This window comes from Papio anubis, chromosome 14 (assembly GCF_008728515.1).
Source record: "Papio anubis isolate 15944 chromosome 14, Panubis1.0, whole genome shotgun sequence".
Lineage (NCBI taxonomy): Eukaryota > Metazoa > Chordata > Mammalia > Primates > Cercopithecidae > Papio > Papio anubis.
In genome coordinates, this window is record NC_044989.1 from 67,045,000 (window position 1) to 67,062,485 (window position 17,486).

Below are 17,486 nucleotides of genomic sequence, written 5' to 3' on the forward strand. Positions count from 1 at the left end.
GGGGCACCTGCCAGATGCCAGTCGGAGTTCTCCTGTATGAGGTGTCTGTTGACTTCTGCTGAGAGTTGTCTCTCAGAAGGGGGCCAGGGATCCACTTGAGGAGGCAGTCTGTCCCTTAGCAGAGCTCAAGCACCGTGCTTGGAGATCCTCTGCTCTCTTTAGAGCCAGCAGGCAAGAATGTTTAAGTCTGCTGAAGCTGTATTCACAGCCACCCCTTCCCCCAGGTGCTCTGTCCCAGGGAGATGGGAGTTTCATCTATAAGCCCCTGACTGGGGCTGCTGCCTTTCTTTCAGAGATGCCCCACCCAAAGAGGAGGAATCTAGAGATGCAGTCTGGCTACAGTGCATTTGCAGAGCTGCGATGTGCTTCACCCAGTTCTAACTTCCCGGTGGCTTTGTTTACACTGTGAGGGGAAAGACACCTACTGAAGCCTCAGTAATGGCAGACATCCCTCTCCCTACCAAGCTCGAGCAGGTCAACTTCAGACCGCTGTGCTGGCAGTGAGAATTTCAAGCCAGTGGATCTTAGCTTGTTGGGCACCATGGGGATGGAATCTGCTGAGCAAGACCACTCAGCTCCTTAGCTTCAGCCCCCTTTCCAGGGGTGTGAATGGTTCTGTCTTGCTGGTGTTTCAGGTGCCACTGGGGTATGAAAAAAACTCCTGCAGCTAGCTCAGTGTCTTCCCAAACAGCTGGTCAGTTTTGTGCTTGAAACCCAAAGCCCTGGTGGCGTAGGCACCTGAGGAAATCTCCTGGTTTGAGGGTTGAGAAGACTGTGGGAAAAGCTTAGTATCTGGGCCTGAATGCACGGTCCCTCATGGCACAGTCCCTCAAGGCTTCCCTTGGCAAGGGGAAGGAGTTCCCCAACCCTTGTGCTTCCCAGGTGAGGCAATGCCCCACCCTGCTTGGGCTTGCCCTCTGTGGGCTGCACCCACTGTCCAGACAGTCCCAATGAGATGAACTGCATACCTCAGTTGGAAATGCAGAAATCACCCACCTTCTTCATTGATCTCGCTGGGAATTGCAGACCGGAGCTGTTCCTATTTGGCCATCTTGCCTAGTAGCCAACCCTTCTTTTTTAAATTTAACTTCTATTTTAAGTTCAGGGGTACATATGCAGGCTTGTTATAGAGGTAAACTTGTGTCATGATTATTTCATTACTCAAGTAGTAAGCCTAGTACCTATTAGTTATTTTCCCTGATCCTCTCCCTCCTCCTAACCCTCTACCCTCCAACAGGCCCTAGTGTGCGTTGTTCCCCTCTATGTGAATAAAAGGACACTTCTATTGCATTTTATTTCTTTTAAAATGTCAAAAGAGGATGGGCACTGTGGCACACACCTGTAATTCCAGAACTTTGGGAGGCTGAGGTGGGCAGATCCCTTGAGCCCAGAAGTTCAAGACCAACCTAGGCAACATGGTGAAACCCTTTCTAAAAAATACAAAAACTAGCTGGGCATGATGGTGCATGCCTGTAGTCCAAGCTACTTGGCAGACTGAGGTGGGAGAATCACCTGAGCCTGGGTAGATTGAGGCTGCAGTGAGCCATGATTGTACCACTGCATTCCAGCCTGGGTGACAGAGTGAGACCCACTTTAAGAGCAAGACGCGATTTCAAAAAAAGAAAAGAAAAGCCAGAAGAAAGCATAGCATAATAAAAATAATTGTTATATTTGGTAATTGTCAAATATGGTGTTTTAAATATTATTCTCTATTGTCAACATGACAGCTAAACATGGTGTCATGTTTATATTTATGTATTAATAATAATGTAGTAAGTTTTGTCATAGATGTGCCCAATGTTTGCCTTTTGTTTGTTATTGTTAAATTGCCTGTTTGAGTCCTTTGCCTACATTTATATTAGAATGACTAATGTATTGATTGGGAATTGTGTTTGGCCGTGAATAACACAAACCTGGAAACAGTGGATTAAATAAAGACTTTTATTTTTTTCTCTCAGAATGAAAAGTCCAAAAGTAAAAAACCTAGGATTGGTACTGTGTCTCCATGATGCCAGCAGAGAAATGGACTCGTATCTTTCCACTAAGCCACCCTGGCATGTGCTTTTCATCCTTGGGATTATGAGACGGCTGCTTTGCTTCCAGAATTGAGTCCGTGTTTCAGGCAGGAAGAAATGAAAGAGCCAAGGACGAAATGTCCATGCCAGCCAAGTCTGCCTTCTCCCTCCCTTCCCATGCATCCACATATTTTAAAGAACATTCCTGGAAGTCCCATCAAAAACTGCCCCCTCCCTTTTTTTTTCAGTTGCCAGAACTAGGTCAGATGATGACTTGTATCCAGAAATTCAGCAGTGTTTGTTTAATCTTTCCCCCAAGCTGGGGTTATGTAGACAGGAATAAGAATGGATACTGGGAAGAGATCGGTAGGTTTCCGTAGCTGGCAAACAATGATGATAACAATATTGATGATGATCATAATAAAAATCATCACAGTTACCATTTATTGTGTGTGTGCTGTGTGCCAGGTGTGTAAACTCTGTACATTTTTCTTGTTTAATCTCCCAGATCCTTAAAGTACTTGTGTTGGCACCCATTTAGAACTGAGGAGACCGAGACTCATTAATGTGGAATAACATGTTGAAAGTCATGTGGGAGGCAATGCAAACTTGAATCCAGTTCTATTTGACTGTTAAGATTGTCTGGGACTGTACTGGCTTTAGCAGTGAAAGTCTCACATTCTAGGACACCTGTCAGTCATGGAACAGTGTGGCAGGGGTCACCTACTGAAGCTCAAACGGTATTAGGGTATAAGTTCAATTAAGGTTTTTTGAATGGTTAATTTAATAAGTATTATTTATCATTTCACATAAGTTTAAAGACTTGCAATACATTAAGAATGCAACCTTTTAGTTATATGTATTTTCTTTTGCTTTGTAGCTTTTATGACTCTTTTTGATATACTGATATTTAAAAATTTTATGCATCAAATATGTTTTCCTCTATAATTTTTTCCTTTGCTTTTATGTTTAGATATTCTTTCCCATGCTATTGACCAAAAGTTATCTGCATTTTCTTCTGGTCCTTTTATAGTCTACTTTGCAATTCAAAGTGTAAAATGGGGATATGCAGGAATGGGCAAGACTTGCATGCACATGTTCCATCTCCCAGGTTTGGGTGAGTGTTTCAAAACTGTATGCTTGTATGTTTGAAATGTTCATCTCAGGAACTGATTTAAAATCCATAACTTAAGGGAATGAAAACTCTTTCCAATGCATTTCCAATGTGCAATGCACATGTATCTGATCTGCAATCGGCAAATGTCAAATGTGTCAGCTCATTTCATATTCTTTTAAACTATCCTTTGATTAAGGGAGTGCTGTATCAACTTATGTGAGCCTGCAGTCAAATCCAGCTTCAAATTATTAACACCTGGTGAGAAATGTCCTTCCCATTCTAAACACAAGTTCATCATGTCTTATTTGTAATTCATTTGATGATTTTGATATATCATTATAAATATTATACGTGACTAAGCCTTTATACTGAAGCTTTGTTCTTGTAAAAAATGGCAGAAAAAGTGAATTGCACACTCTGTCTCTGATACAGATGTGTGGATCTAGACTAGGCAGGTGTGGTGCTAGGCTGAGTAAATCACCAGTTCCAAATGTCTTTATGTTGGGAAACATGATGTCATTAATGTTTATCTTGTACCACTGGGTCTAACTTAGTTTTCTAGCCCATGGAGTGGGAAAATGTTTGTGAATTCATTGTTATTGACAAATAATTATTAGAAAATAAAATTAATACTCTAGTCTAAGTGTTGGCAAACTTTTTGTAAAGGGCCAGATGATAGCTATTTTAGGCTTGGCTGGCCATAAGATTTCTAATGCAACTGCTCAACTCTTCGTTTGTAAAAGCAGCAATAGACAATATATAAACAATGGATTTGGCTGTGCTCCAATAAAACTTTATTTACAAAAACAGGTGGTCTACATGGTTTGGTCTGCAGACTGTATTTTGCCAACTACTGTGTAGTCAAATAATTGCTTCTTTCACAATTATTTCTTTTTTTTTTTTTTCAGAATTCTTTGAAAACTATGTATTGGATTCCTCATTGTTATATAAAAACTGTTTGTTATTTCAAAGGTGGAAATTTATTGCTATCCTGGAATATATTAAACAAGTTCTCCTATAATTGATACTTTAAGACTTGAATGTCTTAAAGTTAAATTGGAAAGTCCTTTGCAAATTATTTCAAGGGAAGTATCATGGTGTAAACATTTCAGAATTGTTTGTTAGGAATAGGTTGTGCCAATTGCAAATGAAAAGTTAGTTTCTCAAAGCTTCTCTCATATTAGTGGCCCATAGCTTTCTTCCCAAACAAATCTTTCTATCTTCTGCCAAAAAGCTAGATATAGCTCTTAGTTTCAGTGGGCTCCACGCTTAAAGGCAGGAAAGCATATGGGTGCCATACATTTGTTAGTATTTGTCTCTACAAAAATCACAAAAATTGAACACTCCAGAGCTCTAAATTACAAATTTGGATGGTCTGTCTTATTGCAGATCATAAAGGCAACGTGTGCAAGGTTCATCATATTGCTTCATGCTTTAGTAAATTAGAATGACTGACTGGAACTTTTACATCTTTTTTCGATGGATTCTCTCACGTTATAGACTGTAACCTGTGTATCAATCTCTAATTGGATATCATTAATCACATTTCAAAGCTAAATACAATTGGGGGATGTAGGTTTTATATTTATACGTCAAAATATGTACATTTTTAGGGGTAGGCAATATACAAACATATATGTATATATGAACAAACAATATTTATATATATATAATTTTTAATAATCAGCCTCTTATGGGCCCTGAATATCCGTGAATTTTTATTTATGCAAAATTTCAATGCTATCAGTGTTGAAAGGAGGTTGGAATTCATGCTTTGAAAGACTTCATAGTCTATGATAGGGCTTTTGTTGTTGTTCTTGCATTTTTTGTTTGTTTTTATAGTCTTGGCAGACACTTGTTTATTGTTTGGGGGTTGCCTTATTTTTGGAAGCACCCTCAAAACAGTTGGAGATAATATATTACAAATAAAGTGGATGTTTAAGCTGGGGATTTTTATCTTTGTTCAAAAATAAGGTGTAATGTTATAGTAATAGGACTGAGTTTTTCCTGTTTTATAATGTAACTTCAAAATTTTATAGCACTAAATCCCCACAGGAGAAAGCAGGAAAGATCTAAAATCAACACCCTAATATCACAATTAAAAGAACTAGAGAAGCAAGAGCAAACAAACCCAAACCTAGCAGAAGACAAGAAATAACTAAGATCAGAGCAGAACTGAAGGAGATAGAGACACAAAAAAACCCTTCAAAAAACCAATGAATTCAGGAGCTGGTTTTTGGAAAGATTAACAAAATTGATAGACCGCTAGCCAGACAAATAAAGAAGAAAAGAGAGAAGAATCAAATAGACACAATAAAAAATGATAAAGTGGATATCACCACTGATTCCACAGAAATACAAACTATCATCAGAGAATACTATACACATCTCTACGCAAATAAACTAGAAAACCTAGAGGAAATGGATAAATTCCTGGACACATACACCCTCCCAAGACTAAACCAGGAAGAAGTCGAATCCCTAAATATTTATTACAATAACAAGTTCTGAAATTGAGGCAGTAATTAATACCTATCAATCAAAAAAACCCCAGGACCAGATGGATTCACAGCCAAATTCTACCACAAGTACAAAGAGGAGCTGGTACTATTCCTTCTGAAACTATTCCAAATAATAGAAAAAGAAGGAATCCTCTCTAACTCATTTTAGGAGGCCAGCATCATCCTGACACCAAAACCTGGCAGAGACACAACTAAAAAAAGAAAATTTCAGGCCCAATACCCTTGATGAACATCAGTGCGAACATCCTCAATAAAATACTTGCAAACTGAATCCAGCAGCACATCAAAAAGCTTATCTACCAGGACTTTTAAAATGCTTTAAGTGGTGGAAGAGTCACTGAAATACGTACTGCCTCCTAACATTAATTTTTGAAGAACAACTTTCATTTGAATATGGAAGCTAAGATCTGTTTTGAAAGTCTCATTACTCTATATTCATGTCTTGTAAAAATACACTTACACACTTCCTTAGAAATGTAATTTGGACAAAAATTACATTTCCAAAAAGAGTATTTCTAAATAGTCAAGTTTATTTTTAGTAATAAACTAAGTTTATCTGTAAAACTAAGGGGCTGAAATTTAGCCAAACATAACAAAGTAAATATATAAAAACAATAAAATAGACAATATTATCAACAGGATTTATAATTTTTGTCTTTCAAGATATCCATGGATGCTTTGCTGCTAATTTTTCAGACCGGTGCAAAGCTATATGATTTGATAATGGGAGTTTCCCTCCCAAGTATCTGTAACTTATATAGTGTTATCTTTGTGGGTGGTATGCTGGGATATTCTGAAAAGTCATTCTTTATTCCTCACATAATGGAACCAAGTGCTGGAAGAGAGCAAGAAGAGCATAGTCAGGAAAAAGAGAAGCATTCAGAAAAACACCACATGGGGGTTTAAAAATTTTATAATAGGCCGGGGGCGGTCGCTCACGCCTGTAATCCCAGCACTTTGGGAGACCGAGGCGGGCGAATCACAAGGTCAGGAGATCCAGACCACAGTGAAACCTCATCTCTACTAAAAATACAAAAAAAAAAAAAAAAAAAATTAGCTGGGCGCGGTGGCGGGCGCCTGTAGTCCTAGCTACTCAGGAGGCTGAGGCAGGAGAATGTCATGATCCCAGGAGGCGGAGCTTGCAGTGAGCCAAGATCACGCCACTGCACTCCAGCCTGGGGGACAGAGCGAGACTCCGTCTCAAAAAAAAAAAAAAAAAAAAAAAAAATTTATAATAGATTTAACTTGAGGAAGATAAAGTCTTGTATTAACAGATAAATAGAAGCAACTGCAAATATATTTGAATGGAGACTATGGTACATATTTTTCTTTGCTCCATTTCTTTTTATCTCTTAAAATACATGTGTGTTCCTTCATACAAAAATTTATTGTTAATTTTCCAATTGCAAAAGTACTTAATAAAGAGCACTTTGAAAACAAAGTAAAATAGTAAGAATTACCTATCATTGATGACCTAGAGACATGAATGGTAAAACTTGAATTCATGCCTTCTCTTTTTTCCTTTTTCTTTACTTATATATTTTTTGTTTTTACAGAAAGAGGATCCATCACATCACATGGGTTTCATAAATTGCCCTTTTATATAGCAGTGTACTTAAATATCTCTGACATCTTTTTTGTCAATGTGTTTTATTCTCAAAATAATTTTAAAAATAGTTTTTATCTAGCTCATTTTTTAAATCTTAAAAGCAATGCATATTTATTGCAAAATAATTCAGAAAATATACGTAAAAGAGATATCGTCTTTGGTACTACTGCCAAAAGTTGCTGAAGTTTGTTTTACAGGACACTTGAAAGAAGTTATTTATTAGCCGGGTGTGGTGGTGCACACCTGTAATCCCAGCATTTTGGGAGGCCGAGGTAGGCGGATCACTTAAGGTCAGGAGTTCAAGACCAGCCTGGCCAACGTGGTGAAACCCTGTCTCTACTAAAAATACAAAAATTAGCCAGGGCAAAGTGGTGGTGGGAGCCTGTAATCCCAGCTACTTGGGAGGCTAAGGCAGGAGAATCACTTGAGCCCGGGAGGCAGAGGCTGCAGTGAGTAGAGATCAAGCCATTGTACTCCAGCCTAGGTGACAGAGCAAGACTCCATCTGAAAAAAAAAAAAAAAAAAAGAAGGTATTTATGCTAAAATAGGTTTAGGAAATTGGGGGTTAAACGTACATAAACAGGTTTTCTTTTGCCACAGGACTTCTCAGAGGCTTTAATATGCTGACGTGTACTATGATATTAACACAAGGGAGGTAAAATGTAGTTTCCCAAACTTATTTGATGAGAGAAGCTTTATTTCAATAGATTAGTTTTTCTGAGAACACGCTTTGGTATACAGTGTTCTTTACACACACACACACACACACACAGGGGCATACTCAAACTATCTTTATTTACTTATTACTAGGTGATTAATAATTGGATAATGAGCTTAACATATCATGGTTATCTATTCACATTAATAACTGATCCACATCATCATTTTAATGGCCGCCAAGTATACCACTGTTTTCATGCATCCTAACTTTTCAAAACAACTCCTTATTGATGGACATTTAAGCTGTTTTCGTTTTTTTGCATTTGCAAATCATGCTGAATCAATACCTTTGTACATTTCTGTATATTTGTTCAATAATTTCTTTAGGATATACTCCTAACAAAGAGACTGTATGGGCCTTTTCATCTTATCTGTATTCCCAGATTAGTTTCTTTGCCTAGGAATATGACAGTTTTTAATACAATTAGGATAGTTTTTCATAATTAGGATAAAGAATTGTCCACTCATGAAGTATGAATAGGATCAGAGTAAGCTGTCAGAAAAATAGTTTCTTAAATACTTGCAATTATTCACAAGAGTAATATGCATTTATGAAGGAATAATTATTAACACTTTCTAGGATGGAAGCTTAATATAAATGATGTACAACAATTAGAAACCAAATTCTAAAAATATTATTCTCCCCTCTTCCTTCTACAGAATAAAAAAGGTTAAAAGGAACAATAACTTCCAAATTTTAAATGAAAAAGAAACACATTTTAAGTCCAAGTTAAGACGTAGAAATAGACCCCTATTTATTTGTCTCTTCTCATTAATGAAAACCTGAAGTACCCTATCCAGTGTTTTATGACTACTTTCTATCAAAAATCCCATAAGTTATTGCACTGGAGTTTACATAGGCTGAGATCTCATCCTGCTTTGAATAAAAAGTCAGAAAGCAAATCTGTTTGATCAGATTTGCTCTGAGTATTGGAGTCTACACTGAAGCTTTTGAACAATTATATACAGGACTGAGCAAAGGCTATTGTTTGCTCATGTGGTAGATTGGAATCGCGAATGTTAATGTTATCCGCAAGAACACTTTTTAATTTATATCAAAATTGTATAAACAGGGTCACCAGTGCTAAATGGGATGTCAATGACCTATGAAGATCAGAAAGTAAGCAAAGATCTTAAAATAAGCAAGTAACCTGAACACCTCGAGAATTGTTGTATATTGAAAGGCATTTGTTTACATAAAGAAAGGGAAAATTACTTAGTGCTAATTCAGTTTGTGGCAGGCTCCTTCTTTCTCAATCCATCAGCAAAATTGTGATGGACCAAAGTTTCACCCTGTCTATTTTAAAGGGCTGTGGAGAAAACCAACATGAACCAATGGTTCATTCACGTCCTTTGAAATCATGGGCATTCAGAAGCTACTTCCTTTATGGGCTATTTAACTTCAGGCCAAGTTCTTTTTTTCAGGATGAGCATCACTGAGGAAAGAGGATAGCCAAGAAACTTGAGCAAGATTAAAGGAGTAAGATACAGCCGGCAGGAAGAGGTAGGTAGATTCACTGAGGACATGTTCAGGGATTTCTTTGAAGCCCAAACTCCCAACTTTAAAAGGAATTCCAGACAGATGGAGAACAAATGGGAACATGTTTTGGGGTGGGTGAGCCACATGTTTTGGTTTCAGGGGTGAAGGAGTGATGTGTCCAAAAAACATTTGTGTAAAAAGAGGAGAATGAATTAAGAAAAAGAAACACTATTTTTATTATGACTTATTAGATACATATGATTATGGATCTGAAACTGAGGTAAATTAAAAATTCACCAAAATATTGTCATCCTCCCTTATCCTTGGGGATACATTCCAAGAACCTCAGTGGATTTCTGAAACCACAGGTGGTGCCAAACCCGATTGCTGTCAATTGAAACACATTTTTGTTCATTTCTTCCACAAATTTAATGCCTTTTCGATCTTAATTATTTATCACACACTGTAACCTTAACATTTGTAGCTAAGGTGTGACAGCAAAACTGGTACAAATTTGTTTTTCCTTCTTCACAATTATTGGATAGAAGATTTATTCTTACCATAGATCTTAGCATCCCCAGCATAGGATTTTTTTCTTTCCTTGTTAAGTCCAGAACTTTCATCTTTTCACTTAAAGGAAGTAATTTATACCTTCTTTTTGGTGTATTCGAATGGCTAGCATCATTACTCTTGCCTTTCGGAGCCATTATTAAGTAAAAGAAGAGTTACTTGAACACAGCACTGGGATGCTGCAAGAGTCCATTTGATAACCGCACCAGTTACTATTAATAGGTGACTGACTGGAGGGTAGTGTAGACAGCCTTCCAAGTCACCAAGGACGTGATTCCAGAGGCAGTGTAGTCTAGCAACTGTTGCTCTGTGGTCATACTGCCTAGATTTGGATCCAGGCTCTTCAAGTTACACTGCATGACTCTCGGGAGGTAATTTGGCCTCTCTGTGCCTGACTTTCCTTATCACTAAAATGAAAGTAATAATAGTTTCCACCTGCTAGGTTAGTTGTAAAGAGTAAATGAGCTATTAGGTGCAATGTGCTTAGAACAGTGCTTGACACATGTAGTAAGTCCTCAATGAACGTTAGTCTATTTGTTTGAATAAAGACCCACTAAGCTGGATATACTTCTTGTTCTCCCTCCCTTCCCTCCCTCCCCCTCCCTTGCTTTCTTCCTTCTTTCCTTCCTTCCTTCTTTCCTTCTTCCTTCCTTCCTTCCTTCCTTCCTTCCTTCCTTCCTTCCTTCCTTCCTTCCTTCCTTCTTTCACTTTCTCCTTTCTTCCTTCCTCCCTCCCTTTGTCCCTCCCTCCCTTCCTTCCTTCCTCTTTCTTTCTTATCTTTCTGTCTTTCAACAGGGCCTTACTTAGTGGCCTAGGCTGGAGTTCAGTGGCTCAATTTCGGTTCATTGCAGCCTCATACTCCTTGGTTTAAGCAATCCTCTCTGCTCAGCCTCCCAAGTAGCTGGGAACACAGTTGTGTGCCACCACGTCTGGCTAATTTTTTGATTTTTTTTTTTTTTGTAGAGATGGAGTCTATGTTGCTCCTGGGCTCAAGAGATCCTCCCGCCTCAGGCTCCCAAAATGCTGAGATCACAGGTGTGAGCCACAGGGCCTAGCCACCATTCCTTTTGATATCTTAATTTATTTGGTTCTTAATGACTGTTTTTTTTGTCAAGAGTCACTTCTCAAAATATAAAGTCTATTAATGATTTATATTTGAGTGGACCCACCCCAAAGCTGCTATCAATTAATAAATACTACAGCAGGGTTTAATTTGTTTCCATATTTACTCAATGGGATACCACTTTGGGGGAAGAGCAAGAAGTGCTGAACCAGTGGGAAGCATCCTAGGACAAACCTAACCCACCCTTTTCTACTTTATACTAAACAGCCCACCAATTATAATTTTGCTAATTGCAAGGAAAATGTTAAGCCTACAATTTTTCATGCAAAGCACTAAAGAAAGAACATGCTAATACAATTCTGTGAGATAAAATAGAAGGTTGTGATACGTTTTCTGGCTCCTTGCCTGAACCATGGGAAGAAAAAAGTGTCTTATTTGAAGGCAGTCATGAAAGGGGAGGAGCTCATGAAAGAGTTGCATAGGTTGATTGTGAAAAACATGATGTGGAGGAATTCCAGAGTCTCTGTTTTAGTTGCATGCTGTGGAAAGCCAAGTTAGCATAGAGCTGAGGATGAATCCCAAACAACCACATGCTTGAGGCATCAAAAGACAGAGACAGGAAGGGAAGGACAGGCAGGCACGAGCGCGCGCGCGCGTGCACACACACACACACACACACACACTCAAAGGAATTATTTTAAAGCAGTAAACGTGTCTTTTACTGAAATACCAAATTTTATTTTATGGGTTTTTTTTTGTTTTTGAGTTATATATGTCAGAGAAGGGCACTCTCATCCTCTCAATGTTTGAGTTTGTTCCAGTGTTGATCCAATCCTAACTGCAAGATTTGTTCAGTGAACAAAGACATGCATCTTTAAAGCCAAAGGTCATTTCCCTAAAACAGTGATTCTCAAACTTTTCGATCTCATATCCTTATACAACTTTTTAAAATTATTGAGAATTTCATTTTGTTATTATATCCATTGATATTTACCATATTAGAAACTGGAACTGAGAAAAAACTACTTATTCACTTATCTAAATCCCATTTCACATTTTGACAAATTTTTTTTTTTGTGAAAACATATTTTTCAAAACAAAAAAATAACGAGAAGAGTGGCAAAATGTTCAGCTTAATAGATGACAGACTCTCGTATCAGTTTCTCGATTTAATTTGTTTTGTATTTCATGTCATGTAGTCTCTAGAAAACTCTGCTGTACTATAATGAGAGAACAAGAATGAAAATGGAAAGAACACTTTAGTATTTTGGGGGAATAGTTTTGAATTCATAGACTTCCTGACTATGTCTCAGGAATACCCCAGGAATCTCCATACCGCACTTGGAGAACTACTATCCCAGGACAAAGTCGTATGCTTGGTCAAGACTGAGTGGCCTGATTTAATTGTTGCTGTTGTTATTGCATAACTATAGGTTATTGGTTTTAAAAAGCCCATCTCTTCACACTCTGAATTTGGAAATATCTTACATTGAGAGTGACTTACAACAGCTGTTGGCCCAGTGGCAGTTGTGATGTAGTTATTACCTGCACAAGCCTGAATTTGGTCATAGCTATTCATACATCATCTTTTTTATTGAATTATCTGCGTTGTTGTTATTATGTGTTCAGAGTTTAATTGTCATTTAAAGTCTCTTTCTCTTAGAATTTATAGTATAATATAGTTCTGAGATGAGAAGTTACTATAGAAGCAGAAAGGCAAGAAGAGAGCAGTGGGGCATATATTTGACATTAGGAAAGCAGTTTTGGGAGAAGGAGTAGGATTCTATATTTTCTCGCACAAGAACAACAATGTGCTTCATGGTACCAAAAAAGGTACTAAGTCCACACGTATCTGTGGCTGAATTGTGTGTGGTTAGTGAGAAATGTGCAAAATGATTACCTTTCATATGCCAAACCACACACCTGAAGACACAAAAGCTTGCCAAATCTCTTGGTATCGAGGAAAGATGCTGCTCAGCAATGAGAGGATGATGTGACCAATTTACGTGTCATGCAGGATTATCATTAAGGTAGAGTGTCATTACTTAATTGGCAGCCTTTTTCCTTTCTTAGAGGTTCATGAAATAATTCATGTCTTTCCATTGATGACACCTTAGGTTGGATACAATACTCACAACGACATTTTTAACTGGTGTATTAGTTTCCTAGACTTGTGATAACAGGTTACCACAAACCAGGTGGCTTAACACAACAGAAATTTATTCACTCACAGTTTTGGGGACTAGAAGCCTGAAATCAAGGTGTCAGCAGAGTCATGTACCCTAACACTGGTGGAATCCCTCCTTTCCTCCTTCTAGTTTCTGATGGTGGCTGTAATTCCTTGGTGTTTCTTGGCATGCAGATGTATCATCCCAGTCTTTGCTTCTGTCATCACAGGATGGTCTCCTTGTGTACCTCTGTCTTCACATGGTGTTTTCCCCTCTTTGTAGGGACACCAGTCATATTGGATTAAGGGCTCACCCTACTCCAATATGACCTCATCTTAACTAATTACAACTATAAAATCTCTATTTCCAAAAATGTCACATTCCGTAGTACTGGGGGTTAGGATTTCAACATGTCTTTTGGGAGGCTATAATTCAGCCCATAACAACAGGTAAGGAACATAGCATTTCTATGCCTGTGGCAGAGAAAATTCTATGAGTTTCCAAATTCTATTTTGTATCCCTCTCTCCTGGGCACAATAAAGATTTTATTTTCCAGTTCCCTTGCAGTAAAGCAAGAGTGTGTGATCAATTATGGGCAATGAAATATGAGAATAAGTGGCATGTGTCATTTCTGGGCTGAGGCAGTAAAAAGCTGCCGTGTGAGTTTTCAGTTTCTTGATTTTCCTCAGGTAGTGAGTGTAAGAGCAATGTGTTGAGCTAGCAAACCCACAAGATCACAGCAGCCTGGATCTCTGAGTCACTATATGGATGATGAAGCACTACACTGTTGAGTCTGACCTAAAGCAATCTTTATATTGTGAGAAATTTGTGTGTGTTAAACTACTGAGATTTTGGAGTCATTTGTCACAGAAGCATAATCTAGTCTATCCTGATTAACACATGAAGATGCACCAAAAGGTAGAGGATGGCATGAAGTGATGAATTTCCAATTAACTTTCTATAGCCATATCTATAAATTCTTTCTAAGGATGAAATACTCCTTTTAACATTCAAAAATCAATCAATGTTACACACCACATCAACAGAATAAAGGACAAAAACTACATGATTATCTCAATAGATGCAGAAAAAAAATTTGACAACATCCAACACTTTGTTTTGATGAAAACACTGAACAAATGAAGGCAAGTCAACTTTCTCAACCTAACAAAGGGCATCTACAAAAAATCCATCACTATGATCATATATAATGGTGATTTCCTCCTGAGATTAAGAACAAAATGAGAATGTCCACTCTCATCAGTTCTGTTCAACATTTGTACTGGAGGTTTGCTAGCCAGAGCAATTAAGCAAGAAAACAAGATAAAGGCATCCAGAGAGGAAGGGAAAACGTAAAACTATTTTTTATTCACATGTGATATGGTCTTATGTGTAAAAAATTTGAAGGAACCCACAAAAAATGATTAAATATAATAAATTAATTGAGCAAAGTTGCAAGGTACAAGCTCAATATATGAAATCAATTTTATTTATATGTATTAGCAATGAACAAGCCAAAGTGAAGTTAAGAAAACAACTCAATTTATAATAGAATTAAAAGAATAAAATTCTGGGGAATACATTTAAAAAGTGCAAGATGTGAACACTGAAAACAATAAAACATTATTGAAAGATATTAAAGAAGATCTAAATAAATGGAAAGGTATCCCATGTTCATAGATTGGAAGACAGTATTGGGTTTTGTTTGTTTGTTTGTTTACTTTCTTAAGTTGTATTTTAGGTTCAGGGGTACATGTCAAAGTTCGTTACATAGGTAAACTCATGTCAGAGGGGTTTGTTATACAGATTATTTCATCACCTGTGAATTAAGCCCAGTGCCCAATAGTTATATTTTCTGCTCCTGATAACATTGCTAAGGTGATAATACTCCCCCAAATTGATCTATAGATTCACACAATTCCTATTAAATTCCAGTTGCCTTTTTTTTTTTGGTAAAAGTTGATAACTAATGTTAAAATACATATGGAAATTCAAGGGACCCAGAACACCTAGAACAACCCTGAAAAACAGCAAAGTTGGAGGACTCACTCATCAGAATAAAATTAACAGGCTCACACACACTGCTTTTCAGAAAAGCAACATCTTTATTTTAAACATAAAATTAATATATTCTTACTTGTGCTAGTCAGGATAGGCAAGGTCATTCTTCATGAACAAACTCTCCAAATCTTAAAAGTTTAGAATAATAAGAGTTCATTTTTAGCTCTAATTAAGTGTCCACTGGGGATTGGCTGAGAGCTTAGATCCACATCTCATTTCCGAACCTAGACTGATGGAGCAGTCACTATCTCAAACTTGAGCCCCCATCTCAAGGTTTTGTGTCAACAGAAAAGAGCTCAGAAGGATCGTGCACCAGCTATAAAGCATTCCAGCCTGGAAGTGACACATACCATTTTTGCTTATAATTCTTTAGAAAGAACCAATCACGTGGTGCCACCCAACCACAAGGAGTCTGGTATAATTCTTTCATGGGCTCCCATAACAAGGAAATGCAACTCTGTAGTGAAGAGATAGCTTATCTCTTGTAAGAAAATCAAATGATACAAAACCATTTCACTCAGTAATACCCCGGAGATTATCACTGTTAACAAGGTGGCATATATTTTCTAGACTCTTGTAGGAATATACATATCCACACAAACACAATTTAATTTTAAAAATCACACTAGAAATATCATTCTAAAATCCGTTCCTCCCTGGGCCCCCAATCATGTAACAGTCACATTTCTCCACGAAAAGACATATAATTTTACCTCACATCTTTTAGCTGCTGCAGGCTAGGATGGACTGTGATTTACTTCATTTACTCTGTATAGAGTTATATTTAGTTTCTTTCTAGTTTTTGATATTATTAAACACTTTGTAATCAATACTTTTGCACAGGTATCTTAGCTAACAGTAAATGTTTATGACTGACTGAATAAAGATGTCAACAAATGAATGAATGAAGATAACCAATCACCAGTGATTTAAGACTCCAAACACACCGTGAGAGAAGTAAAAAATGCATTATTCTAACCTTTTTCACGTTGCTCAGCATGTTCCAGAATGGCAATAAAGGCAGAGGAATTCTTAACTAAGCTAATGTAGCAGTTCATTCACATTAGCGTTTCCAGAGTTCGTTGTACCCCTGGATTCCTGTTCAAGTAAAAAATTTTTTGATTATAAAACTTAATATCCACTCTGAGAGCCTGTGGAAATTGAAAGTAGATGGCAATGTTATTGCCAGAAGTCTGAAGTTCCCAAGACATGAACAAGATGGTAATGTGACCCCTCATTTACTTTTTATCTTCAGCTTCAATTTTTTAGTCATCATGTATCTAGAATGACTAGTGATTTAAATGAGAAATTGGAATCTACAGATACTCTGAGTTTTAGTAGTTTAAACCAATCACCAGTGCACCAGCTTGAAAAGCTTTGTGACTTTGACTGTGGAGCTATTTACAGTCCCAGGAGGAAAGTGTCTTGGGCAGCTCTCAGTTTTGATGGGTTAAGTAGTTTGTAGTTGGTTTTGGAGGGGGTGTTACTGTGGAAGATAAATGAGTTCCTCAGTTTATGAACTTACTCCCCAGGCTGCTCAACTCAGCTAAGCTCTCCTGGCAACTGCTCGATGGGGTTCTCACTGTGAGACAGGCAGCACCGTGCTTGAAGCCCTGCAGGAAAAACAAACCCCACTGAACCAACCAAAATACTTGAGAGAACTTCAGTAGTTTCAGTAAATCCTAAATCAGAGAAGAAGATGGGATGTGTGTGAGTGTGTGTGTGCGTGTGTGTGCGCGTGCATGCTTATCATACATCCTTATTCACATGAACTTTATAAGGACTCATCATAAAAGATGACTGAAAGCAACCAGAAAAACATTCTTCTTAGGCTGATCTATTTCATTTTCAATTCAAGCTGTTTATAGTATGCATAGCATATTTTAAAGATCTGTTTAATTTTGGCAATTATATTTGAGTAGTTATTTTCTTAGTCTCTCTGTGTGTGTGTGTATGTGTGACAAGGGGCGGGGGGAGGGAGGGGAAGAGAGAGAGAGAGAGAGAGAGAGAGAGAGAGAGAGAGAGATTTGGCCAAGGAGATAATAAGGGGGAAGGTAAATAATATGAGGAATTGAAGCAAATTATTATGTCTGATTTGGGAATATAGAACAGGAATGTATCAATTAACTAGGAATGCACTACAAAATGCCATAGATTGGGC

At 37.6% G+C, this 17,486-nt stretch overlaps 1 protein-coding gene across 4 annotated transcripts in view; it reads left to right on the forward strand.

Annotated features, from left to right (window-relative positions):
- Window positions 1-17,486, forward strand: part of MEIS1 (Meis homeobox 1) — a 251,385-nt gene that overhangs the window by 189,665 nt on the left and 44,234 nt on the right. Inside the window, exon 14 of one of the 4 annotated variants that reach the window (XR_004178295.1) lies at window positions 9,409-9,486. The exons of 2 other annotated variants lie outside the window; for them this stretch is intronic. The gene's annotated coding sequence lies outside the window, so the exon portion shown is untranslated. Of the gene's footprint in view, window positions 1-1,958; window positions 2,455-9,408; window positions 9,487-17,486 lie in introns of those variants that run through there. One more of the 4 variants, XR_004178293.1, reaches the window with a different exon arrangement.